The 15,284-nt window shown below is 37.7% G+C and overlaps 1 pseudogene; it reads left to right on the top strand.

Moving 5' to 3' along the window:
* The first annotated feature begins 2,837 nt into the window (after window positions 1-2,837).
* The window catches only part of LOC130854302 (60S ribosomal protein L12-like), a 45,501-nt pseudogene continuing 33,054 nt past the window's right edge, over window positions 2,838-15,284 (top strand).

Raw genomic sequence — 15,284 nt, 5'->3', positions numbered from 1 at the left:
AGAGACTTTTCATTGGCTGAGTTGTTACATTCTCTCATTGGCTGAGCTGTCATCAGGGGAGGAGAAATGCTTTCTTCAAGACGCCAGCTGAGAGGTATTAGGTAGTGTCACTTCCTGATGGAGATGCAAAATCTCTCTCTTCTTGTTGGGATCTGTATAGAAGTCAAGTGGTATGTGCTCTCTCCCCCTTCTCACTTCCCTACTCCATTTGAGTGCAGTTCCCCTTTATTAATTTTCATACCTGCCTATGTGGAAAATTGTATTCCTTGCATCAAATGAACTATTCAGTGACTAATAGTAGGAGAAGACTAAGAACCAAGTACGCACATAACCTTTAGAGAGTTTTGTCAACTGTTTGTCTTCGGGCACTTGACTTAATCATTAACCGTGCTATACGTGTTATGCTGCCTAAGAATAAACATGGTCGGGATCCAACCACAAAATTTATTTCAGATGAGGCTCTGAAGTTACTCTTTCTGTACTTTATGGAAGGAAGAAGTTATTTCTTTTTCTCTCTCTTCCCCAGATACTGGGGAACACCCACCCACACACACACACACACACACATATATACACACACACACACACACACACATATACATTTATAGACATATATGTATGAGATATATACATACATATATACATATACATATAAATACATATATATGAAATAACCTAAAACTACAAAGCAAGTAAACAAAGTTCCTAAAATTTAGAAAGTGAAAGTGAAAGTCCAGTTAGTTTTACTCGCCTTGTAAGTCTGTTGCCATTTTAGAGGGGTGGGGTGGTGCTGAGTGATCTTTACTTATATAATATTTCTTATAACTCAGCTTCTTTATCTCCTTTTACCCTGATTGAACTTCCTGAAAAGAAGATATGCCAAAGATCCTTTTCAAAAAGGCTTATTTAAATAAAGATTTGTTTACATGAAAAGAACCCTTTCTTCAAACACTAAGATAGACTCTGGCTCAGTGCTTCAAATGATCACGTGTGGTGCATTAAAAAGAAAATTAACTACGCAAGTACATCTTCTAATGTATTGGAATGCGATAGTGGATGCTCATTTATTTAACATGTTTAGACAGGCAAAGCACTTATATTTTGTTATCTACACTCTCAGGCCTAGATATGTATCCTATACAGTTATTCCTGAAATAATATGGCATACTTGATATGTTATAAAGCTTTTTTTTCTCATTGTGTATATATTGCAAGACTATATATTGTATTCATTAAGCAAGCAAAAATTGTACCCATTTGGATAAGTAATATTGCTCTGTTTATCTTTCAGCATAACTGTCTTTTCAACTGCACTTCATTTTTTCCACCCTCAAAGAGATCATAGTTTTTAAACAACTTGTGGTAAAAATCGGGTGGAAAAGATAACAACAGCATATGACAGCGCAGAGCTGCCTAGAAGATTCAGGACATCGTTTTAGAGAAACCTTGGACAGTTCATTAAACCAGCTGATTACATTTTAAAGGTAAGCAAACAAGACACCATCCGTGACAGTACATATTTGTGAAAAAATAAAGCTAAAGTTACAGACCTCAAATTTATATGAACGTGTCCAAGGAAAACACAACTATAGTAAAAAGATTAGAAAACAACTTTTTTTCACTTTCGCTTTAATATATCTGAAAGCATACACGTTTACCAAAGTGGAAAAACAGATTCACCTTGGCATTGATTGATTGATTTACAAATATAGAAGCTAAACGGCATCACTGTGGAATCTGATGAGCACCGAAAAGTGCTAAGTGGTGCTGTTTCTGCTGGTGATGCTTCTTCCCCCTGGAGGGCTTCCGTGCTTGGCTGCTCCGCCTTCTCTGCGGTGCATGCAGATCCAGACTACGTACAGCGGTAGACAAGGGAATCATTCGCACATTATCTTTCCTCTGGGAGAGAGTTTATTAAGTGAGTCTGTGTAACAGAGAAGTGGGGAGGGCAGAGGCGGGCACTGCAATTCAAGTTTACTTCCTACCCTGGTTTTTTGGAGTCACTGGATTTCAGCGTTGAATTGAATAACTTACATTACTGGTAATAGTAATGTAACATTACATTGTTGGTAAATCCAGCTATGGCTATGTTTTACAAAAGGCAGGTTTTGAACTCAGGCACCTGGGAGAAATTGCTGTTTTAGAGAAGGTAGCACTCGGCTAATCTTTATCATAGCAGCGAGCTCAACAGCAGGGTGACTCTGAATACTTGTGCTCAAAGTTTGAACCAAAAAATCCAGTCAATAAGTAAAATTCACAAAACGTGAAATGCAAATTAAAGTAAGTAAAAAATGATTTTTCTGCATTATTAAGCAGCCTGGCAGTGGTAACACATATCTATTTTCAGACATACTCAGTAATGTTTCATATTTTATCATCTTTACCATTGTATCTCATTTTATGGCTTCGTTAGAGCATATCCTTTTAAAAAAGGCTGAATTAGACTGAAAAGGTACTGTACAGGTTTGATGAAGACGTCGGTTGTCTTAGGATTTAGTTTTTCAAACCGTTCCTTCATCAGCTACTCTTTGAACTCTCTACTGTATGCCAGGCTGCACGCTCCAGCTTCATGCGCAACTTCACACACAACCTGAAGGCACACATGTAAACAGACAAGTTATCATACCACACGGTGGCGCCCTCCTCTAGTGCTAAAGAAACTGTGAGAGGGCTGAGTAACCGAGACTTCTTGGGGGAGGCAGGCAAGCCATCCAAGGGGACATTTTTATTGACCCCAGAAGAAGAAGAGAGGTAAAATAGCAGCAGTATGTGTAGGGAGCACCCAGCAGGTACATCATTCCTGGCAGGGAAAGGAGCACGTGTGTGAGTACAGGATTATGGAAGAGGCTGACGGGCCCTCGGAGGCCAGCAGACCTGGAGCTGGAGGTCTGAAGGGCAAGGAGGTGGATTCTGGGCAGTGGTTTGCCAGACCAGCCTGTTCAGGATCACAGGGTGGAATGTTCAATTGTCAGGAATTTTGTGTGCTGGGTGATGTCCCGTTGGTAACTTGAAATCAGTGATGGTGAGAGTTGTAGTATTTGCTGCCGGAACTGTCAAATACTACAAATTAGGGCTTCCTCCCACAGAAAGTGTAGAGCAGGGTAAGAGTTTTGATGTAACATAAAAACAGTTGTGTCTGGCTCATGTTAGGGAGATGGTATATGTTTATTTGAGTGAATGAATGACTGAGCTTCCCCCCCACCCCCTGCCAGAATATAGATCTCAGGGTCGTGAGGAGAGTAAACTGAAGGCGTAGGAAATGTTATCTCGAGGGCTATTAGGAGGCTGTTGTACTAGTTCAGTTGTGAGAAGTGTAGATTGTGGGGGAGAAAAGGGTCAGATTCAAGAGACACGGCTGAGAGAGGAGTGGGGTGATTTCTTGAGGTGGGTAAAAGAAACTCTTGAAAATGACACAGAGGTTTCTGGTTTGGGAAACCAGATGATGGTAATTCCATTAACAAGACAGTAAAGCTGGTATATTAACAAGTCGTATTATACAGACAATAACAGATAATTGGTATTAATTAGGAATAGTTTCTCTGGGCCAATAGGCTAGGTGGTTTCATCTATTTTAATCCCATCAATCATTCTGTGAGGTTTGTGATGGCTTCCTCATTTAAGAGTTGAGAAAATTGAAGCTTGGAGAAGTTAGCTAACTTGCCCAAAGCTATACACGTAGCAGAATCACTGGCGGAATCATGATTTAGACTTCTGTCTGTCCAGCTCCAAAGCCCAAGTGTGCATGTGTATGCATGCAAATACTGAATTTGGCTTTAAAAAATGTAGAGTCTGAGGCACCCTAGAGGCTTTTTGGTGGATGTAACCAGGAGGCAATTGGACCTTGGAGGAGAATAAGGCTGGAGAAAAAAAATATTTCGGACATTATCAACACTCTGCTCTTTGCATTGATGTGGTAATGCTGGAAGACTACAGCATGCAAAGAGAAAGACTGAAGACGGAAACTTGGAGAATCTGAACTTTTAAGATGTGGGTAGAGGAGATGCAATCATTTAAAGACATAGGAAACATATTTCGGGGAAGGTTAGGGGGAAACCAAGAGAAAGGCACCATGAAAGTCAAGGATTGGTTCTTGGAAACAGCTTGGCTGAGGTTTTCTGATGGTGAACTTAGAGCATACAACTTGAGGGAGTCATTTATAGGGAGCCATGTCCCAAGTATCATAGCATAGTTTCAATTACTAACTCAAATAAAATATTCTAAGTGTGACTGCTAGTGAGGGTGTAATCCCATCTGAAGGAAGTATGGACACTGGAACCAGACTGCTGTGGTGCAAATCTTGGCTCTGACGCTTGCTAACTGTGTGACTTTGAACTTATCACCTAAGCATTCTATCAGTTTCCTCAACCTTGAAAATGGGGATGATGGTAATAGTATTGAACTCATGGTATTATCATGAGGTTTAAATAAGCTAATATATGTGAAAGCTTAAGAATAGCACCTGGCATAGTAAGTGTTGTATAACTATTAACCATTATCCTTTTGGTTTGGTCTGGTTGGGGCTATTTTTTCTCATTTCTCACTGCCCTGCTAAGTCCAAGAAAAGAAAGCTCACCAGAAAGAAAACATAAACCTACAAATTCAATGAGCAGATGTATCTGTGCTTCACTGGAGAGAGCCAACTCATTTCAGAAAAAAGATTAAGGCTGCATCATTTCTGATCACATACCGTATCTTGACCAGTTAGAAACAGATATAGTTTCCAGTAATCTACATGGGGCTGAGGAGACAGGAGAACCCATTTCCTACCCTACTGTTTGTTTTTAAGAGCTAGGGTGAATACAGCCAACTCTAATTTACAATTCACTGGAAAGCAGTAGTATTCATCTTGATTAAGAAGCAATCTGAGTGCATGAAAATGATAAGTCATGTTGATATTTAGCTTTTTTGGTGTCTTCACCGATGGACCTCATGTTCAATGGAAACAAATCACAGGGTATCACACTTGGCTTTAACATGAAAGCACCACTATCAAACAAACAAACAAACCCCCCAACACCCTCCAAAAAACCCAAACCAAAAGCACACGAAAGAAAACAAACCCAAAACCCCAAGCAAACAAAACCACTAGAAGACAAGGACTGGCAAGGATATAGAGAGATTAGAACTCTCGTATACTGCTTGGGAGAGTGTAAAATGGTAGCGCCACTCTGAAAAACAGTATGACAGTTCCTCAAACAATTAAAAATAGAATTACCTATCATCCAGCAATTCCAATTCTGGGTATATAATCAAAAGAACTGAAAGCAGAGTCTCAAAGAGATATTTGCACACCCATGTTCAGAGGAGCATTACTAAAAATATCTAGAACATGGAAGCAACCCAACTGTCCATTGACAGAAGAATGGATAAGCAAAATGTGATATATATACACACACACACACAACAGAACATATGTATGTGTGTGTGTATATATATACAATGGACTATATATATTCCATTGTATATATATGATAGTATATGCATATGTGTGTATACGTGTATATGTGTTATATATATACGTATATGAATACAATTAAAAAGTTGGAAAAAAAATGAGAGTACCTTTTTTTTTAAACTTATGTTTCTCAATATGCAGTCTACTTTGGGAATCAGCAATTACTTTTTTTTTTTTAAGATTTATTTTATTATTTATTTACTTTTGGCTGTGTTGGGTCTTTGTTGCTGCGCACAGGCTTTCTCCTGTTGTGGGGAGCGGGGGCTACTCTTTGTTGTGGAGCAAGGGCTCTAGGCTGCGGGCTTCAGTAGTTGCAGCACGTGGGCTCAGTAGTTGTGGCTCACGGGCTCTAGAGTGCAGGCTCAAACAATTAAACAGTAGTTGTGGCCCACCGGCTTAGTTGCTCTGCAGCATGTGGGGTCTTCCCAGACCAGGGATCAAACCCATGTCCCCTGCATTGGCAGGCAGATTCTTAACCACTGCACCACCAGGGAAGCCCGAGAGTACCCTTTTTTTTTTTTTTTCCCCCTCTGAAAAACATTCACTAGAATATTTGTATTTAGTGAAAGCTAAGGATAGGAATATAATTTTTATTAAGTGCTTTTCATATGAGATGGATTGAAAAACAAAAGATGAGGTATTCTCTCAGTTTTCCTAACAAAGTTACTTTAACAAACTACTACTTGAAAACTAAGATTTTAATGGAATGAAGTTGCTGCTGAGATGGAGTTCTTTCTTTGACCACATTAACTATTTTCATTTGAATGAATGAATTTCTTCCCACAGTAATTCAAGAGCAAATGATCTTGGTCTAAGGGGGTGTATGCTAATAATGAAGCACTGCTGGAGCCCCAAATCACTGAAAATTTGTTTGTCCTCAGTGGAAAGATGAACTAGGAAGAGTGTTTGCCTTGTGGGTGAGAAACTTTAGTTCTAGTCCTGACTTGATTATTAGTTACTGTGTGATCTTGGAGAATTGCTTTACCTACATCATATAACATGACAGCTTTAGGCTAGATACCCCTAGATTATTATCATCAAGTTGTGAGAAACTTTTTATGCTTCTATGATCAAAGTGCTAATAATAGGAATAATCTCACATGTATTAATAAGTGCCAGCTATCTGCTCTGCACTGCCACTGTGCTAAGTGCTTTGCATCCATTATCCTAATTTCTCCCAAGAAAGCAGTGAGGTGGCTTTTATTTATTCCATTTTACTGTGAGATCATGAAGCTGAAAGGGTACATAAGCTTTTCAAAATCACAGAGCTAAAGGGGACTTGGAGGAGGATTATGAGATATGGGAGATGGGATTTGAACAAGGCAGTTTGGCTCTAGATTCTGAATGAAAAACCAGGCCTCCCAAGTCATAGCGCCATCTAATGTTCACTAAGTAACTGCCTTGTACCTTACCTTGATTACTCAGTTTGGGTAATTACCACTGCTATCTCTCTGAATCAGAAATAACATGTAGCTGTCCAGTTTTCCCAGCACCACTTATTGAAGTGGCTGCCTTTGCTCCATTGTGTACTCTGGCCCCCTTTGTCATAGATTAGGTGACCACAGGTGCGTGGATTTATCTCTGGGCTTTCTATCCTGTTCCACTGATCTATATTTTTGTTTTTGTGCTAGTACCATACTGTCTTGATTACTGTAGCCCTGTAGTATAGTCTGAAGTCAAGGAGCCTGATTCCTCCAGCTACATGTTTTTTTCCTCAAGATTGGTTTTGCTATTCGAGGTCTTTTGTGTTTCCATACAAATTGTAAAATTTTTATTCTAGTTCTGTGAAAAATGCCATTGGTAATTTGATAGGGATTGCATTGAATCTGTAGATTGCTTTGGGTAGTATAGTCATTTTCACAATATTGATTCTTCCAATCCAAGAACATGGTATATCTCTCCATCTGTTTGTGCCATCTTTGATTTCTTTCATCAGTATAGTTCACTTTATGAAACAGTGTCAAGAAGATTTACATAGTGATAAGATATAGCTATAAAATGCATAGCCACAACGTGGAGAATAATGTCAATCTTTGTGATGTGGAAGTAATGCCAGGTTATCTTCTAACATGACTAATGGCTTACACTTAGAAACCACTTACTATGTGCCAAGTATTACTCTAAAGATTTCACACCTATTAAATATGGATGTAGCATTTGCCCAAGTTGAGCTAGACACTAAAAGGGCATCACAATTCTTTACAATCATCAGTACATAGTAGATTCACCTGGGAGCTTTTTTTTTTTTAAATTTTTATTTTTGGCTGCATTGGGTCTTGGTTGCTGTGTGCGGGCTTTCTCTAGTTGCGGAAACTGGAGGCTACTCTTCGTTGCGGTATGTGGGCTTCTCATTGTGGTGGCTTCTCTTGTTGTGGAGGACAGGCTTTAGTTGCGTGGGCTTCAGTAGTTGCTCCACGGCATGTGGGATATTTCTGGACCAGGGATTGAACCCATGTCTCCTGCACTGGCAGGCAGATTCTTTACCTTGAGCCACCAGGGAAGTCCCTACCTGGGAGCTTTTAATCAACACTGGTTTCTGGGTCCTACCCCAGATCAATCAAATCAGAATCACTGGGAGTGAAGTTTGGGCTTCATTATTTTTTAGAAGCTCCCTGAAAGGTTTCGTATGTCTCTAGAGTTAAGGATCATTGGTATAAGGGTAAACTATCTGCAGTGTGTATAGGGTTGAAAGAGTGAAACTCTATGAACAAAAAAAGTCTCTCTTGATAATCAAATATTTCATAGACTTGTTCAAACAATTCAGTAGAGAGATGTCTCCTGTGAAACTCAGAAAATGACAACTGAAAATAGCTTTGAATAATATTTGAGGACTGTGGGCATGGTGAGTGGAAAGGTGTAGAAAGATGGATGAAGGATGGAATGACTTAGCATCATCCTTCTACTGAATAAACAAGTTAGGAATTTAGTAAATTTGTGAACTGTCTGTGGTTTTACAATGTTTAATTCTTTATTATTTTGAAGGTGTGTAACTTATTATTAGAAATGATCAAAACATTTTAAAAAAGTTGTGAAAGATCATATTCTACAAACCAGAGCAAAAAAAAAAATCACAGTCCTACCGCATGGGCAAGAAGTCTTTATCAAATGACATCAGGCACTGAAGCAGCTATCTGATACCTTACTCGATTCTACCAAATGGAAAGGTTATTTTAGGATTCTCTGTTTGCCTCTTGTGCTGCAAACATAGTCACTCTCCCCAGGCTCCACACCCACACACCATTCCCTTCACAAATAAAGGGAAAATACATTCAAGGTTCCATAGAAAGTAATAACTACTAAGACCTTGACGTTCTTGAAAAACCATGTACTTGCTGTTCTAAGTAATGTTTATGATCAAAGTTCTCGTACAAACAGATATGGTTCCTAACAGGAAGCTTATAAATTTTTCTCATAATTGCTGTCAAAACTGCAGTGAAGTGTACTACAAGTTTTGCTAATAAAGAATAAAGTCACAGTTCAAACTTGATTATATTTTGGAAATTCACACTCCTCTTACTAGAAGCGGTGGCCTTAAATATCTCCCCATCCTGCCAAATTTTTCACTTGCACTTTTTATTATTTATGAAATCAGTGTCTGTACAATGTCATGCAGACCTCTGCTGATAAACTCTAATTAAGATTAAGACAAGCCTTTTGGAAAGGATCCCATCATTAGCAAACATGATAAACACAAAAATACTCCCCACTTGTCAACCAGGAGCAATTCGGTAACCTAACAGTATTATCTGTTGCTAGGTTACAGAGCTGACAAAGCTTCAATTATATTGTCTGACCATACCTATAGAGTTCTGTATAAGCAAAATGTATCCAGTATAAAAGCATTTAACTTCGTCTATGCTATCTGCAATTCATGCTTCCTTACAATGGTAAAAATCAGGTTAATAATTACATAGCATGCTGAAAAATCTTCTCCATGTGTTATGTCTATACATATTTCTTTCTAATTTATCTGTGTGATTGATAGACGCTTGCTTTGTAAAAATAAGGAAATGCAAGCAACGTGGAGCTGTAAACCTTGAGCACAACTACATCTGGGCTCATCAAGATATGGACCTAAGCTTAGCATAAAAATATACAGCAAATTGAACCAATTAAATCATATTTAGATTTTGTATTACTCTGCCTCAATATGTACAAGGATAAGGAGCCTTAAGCAAATAGATAGAGATACCAGTTTGAAACTTTATTTTAAGCTAAAAAACCCCAAACAAAACAAAAAACCAAACCCATACACACTCACGTAATGATACAAAAGGAAATAGGTGGTTTTCAATACTAATTTATTCTAGTGGCTTTTCTAAGGATATTTTAAAAGTTGAAGGTAGTAACTTTTACTACATAGCATGAAGTCATTAAGTCTTACTTCTCTTTATTAGACTGGGAACACTAGGGGGAAAAAAAATCAATGAAAACAGCCTCCAAAAAATACAGACATTTGACAAGGGGAAAAACAAAGAAAAAAGCCATGTGTGTAAAAAGAGAAAGTCTGTGTGAATCAGACCTTTGAGATTTTTTACCATGGGTGATTATTTTGTGATTTTCTTGGAAATTTGGAGAAAAAGTAACTACATATAAATGAATCAGCATTTTTAAGTAGCTTTGGTATAACATGTTATATACTAAACTGTTACAACATTTTGATTTCTTAAGATGTACAGTGATATTTCTGCATTAATCTAAAAGTCTATTTCCTTCACATTTGTTAAATACAAGAAGATGGTCACTTGATCAGAGTTCAATTAATAAAGATTACATATTAGTCTCTAGAGTAAACCATGATACCTCTTAGTGTGTCTAAACACTAAGGTAAATTAAAGCCATTCTCTGGGGGAATAAATGGGCTGTTTAACACACACACACATACACAGACACTGTTTCTGGAGGGGGAGGAAACAACACCTACTTGTTCGGTTATTAACTTCCTCTTTTTTTTTTTTTACCTAAATAATTGGAAAACCCAATATGATGCCCACTTATGCAATTTAGTTTCTTCACAACCGGGAAGGGATTGGGCAGAATAATTCCCTAAAAGCGAAATAGCTGCCCCATTTCAGCATCGCAGGTGTTACTACCTAGATCTCAGGGTGGGGACATTCACACAGTACCTATATCTATACGTAGCCACATTGTTTAATACCAATTTTATAATGAATTCCAATCCAATACTGTTGAAATTCTTGACAGTGGAGTAGTGCGGGGAAGAGAACTTATAAATTACGTGTGCCCCTTTGCAAACCGCTGTGGAGGTTTCTTTGTGCACTGGCAAATACAGGAGGAATATGAGGTATTGTGTGGATCCTCCTGCACAGCACCTGATAAAAGAATAAAGAGCTGTGACATATTCTTAAAACAATAGAGGAATTAAAGGGAAACAATGGGCCAGCTGCTTCATTAATACAATCAAAAGGGAGCCCAGCACAGAGGAGTCCAGATAATTAAGCACTACTCTTTTAGACCTCCTTTCTAGAATAAAATTGCTTAAAAATGTATTAACTACTTCATAGTTGTTAGATAGATCTCTGCACTTGTTTATTTAGAGTTGATTAATGCCTTTTTTCCGTATGCAGCGACATGCCAACTCATAGTTTACAATAGTTTTTGAATAAAATCGAGTGAGAATAATTGATAAAGATCTGCACAACACACAGCAATAAATCAAAGGCATTTTGCAAAAGGCCTTTCCTGTTTTTAAATAATCTTTAACATTTTTCATTTGTACTTATAGGCAATGCAGGGCATTTTGGGGCATTTAACGTTCCCATGCTGGCTTTCCTGACACCTTTTTATAGACCATCCTAGCAGTTCCTGGGAAAAGCAGGAAAAAAATCAGACTTGACCAGCAACTCTAGAGGGTGCCTTTGTTTCCTGGGCTAAAGAAGAGACTGGATTTTTTTTTAAAAAAGTTCTTCTTTGCCTTTCCCAATCAAGAGGGATGGGCACATGGCAGAATTACTTGCCAAATGCACTATTCATACTTCATTAACTTGATTATAGAAAACAAAAAAACAACTTTTTATGCTCCTTATGTTAAACCACAATTTACAATTTAAGATATCAAGGCTTTTCATTCTTCAACTCTTCTGTAGGCAGCCTTTCCTCTGATGTCAACAGAACATTTAATTGCTTAAGAACTGGAAAATTGGGAACTGAATACTGTGTGCTGAATGTTGACGTGAGAATAAAACACCACACTATGTTTTCCTCCCAAATATTTTTAAGTAGGCTTATGTCAACCCAACATTTCAAATTTTACTGAACCATGTGGTCAGTTTAAATAAGATTTACTCTAGTCTGATGATTTTAGGATCTTAATTGAGAAACTCAGATTTAGAAGAGAAGGCAGGGAGATAAGTTGAATAGATATACTTAACCATATTTCTGAGATTAAGAGAAGAGGGATTTTGCTTTTACACATTTGTTGTATATGATTTAAAATTTATCAGCTGGAGTCATATTTCCAAAGACTTTCCTGGATTATGACAACATTTTAGAGGATATGGAATATCTAATTCCAGCTATGAAAATTGGCTTCTGACTTCAGGAGTTAGTTTTCCAATTAGCTTGATAAGTTTTGCTTGCAAACCAGGAAATAAAAACATATAAAGTAATAGTCAGTAGGTACAAACAAGAATGACTATTTCAGGAGCTATTATATATGATTTAATATATATAATATATTAAATATTTTTGTTTTGATTAAATTTACTTTGTTAGAGCAAAAGTAAGTTAGATGGACATGAGCTGTTTATCAGCTTATGATCTAGTGAATATTTTCAAGGATATATCTTTGAACATCTCAGGTTTATAAACTATGTCCTTAGGGCAATGCAAAAATTCTACTAAACACTGGTAATTCTTTACTGCAAAAATGCTATATTGAAAGCACCCTCTTGCAGCAGGTACTTTGGAAACAAGCTTAAGAACATCATCTGTAAATTGTCATTTTAAATATTATATGCTGTATTACTTAGCACAAATTCAACAGATAACATTGGTCTGAGCAGAACTCAGAATAGAGAAACATGAACACCTCCATTAATCTAAAGGATTTATCTGTGTGACAAACGGGAAATCCTATCATTCCATTTTTATAGACAAGGAAATCAAAGCCAGCCCGGTTAAACCAGTGCGTTTCCTAAACTCCCCTCGTATCATAGAGCACCTTCCCAGGCTCAAACTTGTAACCGATCCCCACCAGCTCTTTTGGCTCATGGTGTGTATTTTCCCCACAGAAATTATATTTTTTCTGTAAGAAAAATGTCTCCTCCTGAGATACTTTCCTTTTCCTTTTAAGAAGCACATGAAGCCCCTTTCAGAAAAGTAAACGATGTCCCTGTACTCAGTTCCAGATTTCTGCTGAAGTGTAGGTGCAGAAAGTTTTGCCCTGGGAAAAAGAAGGCATTCAGCACTGCCTGGAAAATCTTCTGAACTAATGTGTTGAAGGTCATGAAACTCAGGGTATCCCATCTAAGGTTTAGGCAAATAGATATGACAGTTTTATGGAATTTCAACAGGAAAAGGTTTGCTCATGGAGTCTCTTCAGCATCGCTGTGGTTTGTGCTCTAGTCTAAGGTGGGCTGCACCATGGTTTTGCAGGAGCTTGCCCATGGTACCGTGAGGTAGCCCATCAGACTGTCTGGCTGCCTGACCATCATGATTTTAAACGACTAGCCCAGAGGTGACATTATACCCTAAAGGCGATCTGTCAAGATTCCGCCTGCTGCTGATAAACTGATTACAAAGCTGCTTAGGACTCTGCTTGTAAACAAAAGCATTTATCAACTAATAATTTGCAATAAACTGATGTAACTCCCAGCTGAGCCCCTAACTGTAATTGTCTTTACCATCTGCCTATTAAAACACCATTCTTCATCAGCAATCAGGAGCAGAAGGGAGGAAATCTCCACCAAAATACACAACTTGCAAGTTTATGAATAATCTGAGCGCGTTCTGCACTTTCATTACGACTCCTGTGTTGGGCATGCTTAATTTTCATTCTTGCCTAGCCTGGGAATGCTCAGAAATTAGGTGGAGGGGAAAAAAAAAGAGCGGAGGGGAAAGAAAATGAAACATTGTGCCTACTGCTTTGCAGAGGAATAAATTATATAAGTTCATCACAGAAGGCTGTTATTAATTTCTTTCTTTCCTTCTTCCAGGGCTCTGTGCAATATCCATCGCAGTTTCCTGATGAAAGCCCCCCAAGCACCAGGCTGGGAATGAACCTCTCTATTCCTTTTTCAGCTTGTCCGTTTCCGTTACACTTTGTGTTGCTTTTTTTTTTTTTTTTAATTCCAGGAGGCTCATTAAACTTTCTCAAAGTTTATTAACTTTTAAGTATGTTTACTCTAATTTTCTCATACATATATATATATAATACAATCTTTATTGGAGTATAATTGCTTTACAATGTTGTGCTAGTTTCTGCAGTACAACAAAGTGAATCAGCTATATGTATACACATATCCACGTATCCCCTCCTTCTTGAGCCTCTCTCCCACTCTCCCCTCCCACCCCTCTAGGTCATCACAAAGCGCTGAGCTGATCTCCCTGTGTTATGCAGCAGCTTCCCACGAGCTATTTTACATTTGGTAGTGTATATATGTCAGTGCTACTCTCTGACCATGTCCCAGCCTCCCCTTCCCCACATCTGTCCTCAAGTCCGTTCTCTACATCTGCGTCTTTATTCCTGCCCTGCTGTTTCTTAAACACACACACAAACTGCCCTCATGTTGATGTTTTAAAATTACACACACACACATACACTGCACTTTTTCATATTCTTTTGCTGCCTAGAGGATGTTCTTTTTTTAAAAATTATTCCTTTATAGAGAACATGTTATTCCTCCATAAGAGCTCAATAAATCTACTGATAGGTGATGTAGCGTGATGTACAATGGCCAATTCCTGTTATGAAGGTTCAAATTCTGGGGATAACAATTTGTGTCAGGTTTTCTTATTATAACATAATTTAAAATAATGTTTACATTTTTATTTCATTTTTCTAAGAGCCTTCCTGTAGGTAATTATTTTTCTTTACAATCTACTGTTAAATGTAACGGAACTAATCATTGCTTCCATAGGAACGGTGGAAATGGAAGCTCATTCACCTGGGTCTCATTGTGCCTGGTCTGGAGTCAAGGTTAGTGGGGAACAGTGGGTCTAACTCGCTGCGTGGGTTATGGAGGACCTGAAATGCAAGCAAAAGTGCATGTTACTCTCTTCCTTGAATTTCAGTGACATCAAGTATTAGAACAAAGATTTGACATAGGTTTAAACACAAAAATCGTTAAAAACACTGCGTCAAGTAGAATTCTTTCTAGAAGTACTACATTTCCTTCTTATCGTACCTCTGAGACTTTTATCAAGATACTGAGATTTTTTGGTCACAGATTTTTTAAAAATTAATAAATAAGATATGGAGTAAGAGTGAACACGTTTAAGTATGTTGATTGATAATGTCTTACAAAATTAACAAAAACACTATTAACATAATTTAACTTATCCTTTAATGTTAAAGATGACTAAGATTAAGCTTTTATGTTCATTAACTCCTTCCAAATATACAGAAAGAAATGGTGCTATGATGTTTTACTTGTTTGTTCTTAAAGATTTTAATTTATTTCACACCAGATGGGTATGTTCATGGCATGATTTAAGTGAAACCAGAAAACCTTAATGGTTATTACTTCTAGGTCTAAAACTTTCATGACGGTCTACTCAGCTTATTTCTTATTTGAAGTGTTGCTGGATCTCTATCCTAAAGCAAATTTTAGAATTATTATATAACGGATTATAATAGAATGCTTTC

Source organism: Hippopotamus amphibius, chromosome 5, assembly GCF_030028045.1.
Source record: "Hippopotamus amphibius kiboko isolate mHipAmp2 chromosome 5, mHipAmp2.hap2, whole genome shotgun sequence".
Taxonomy (NCBI): domain Eukaryota; kingdom Metazoa; phylum Chordata; class Mammalia; order Artiodactyla; family Hippopotamidae; genus Hippopotamus; species Hippopotamus amphibius.
The sequence above is the reverse complement of the archived record's forward strand: the minus strand, read 5'-3'. Positions and strand labels throughout refer to the sequence as shown.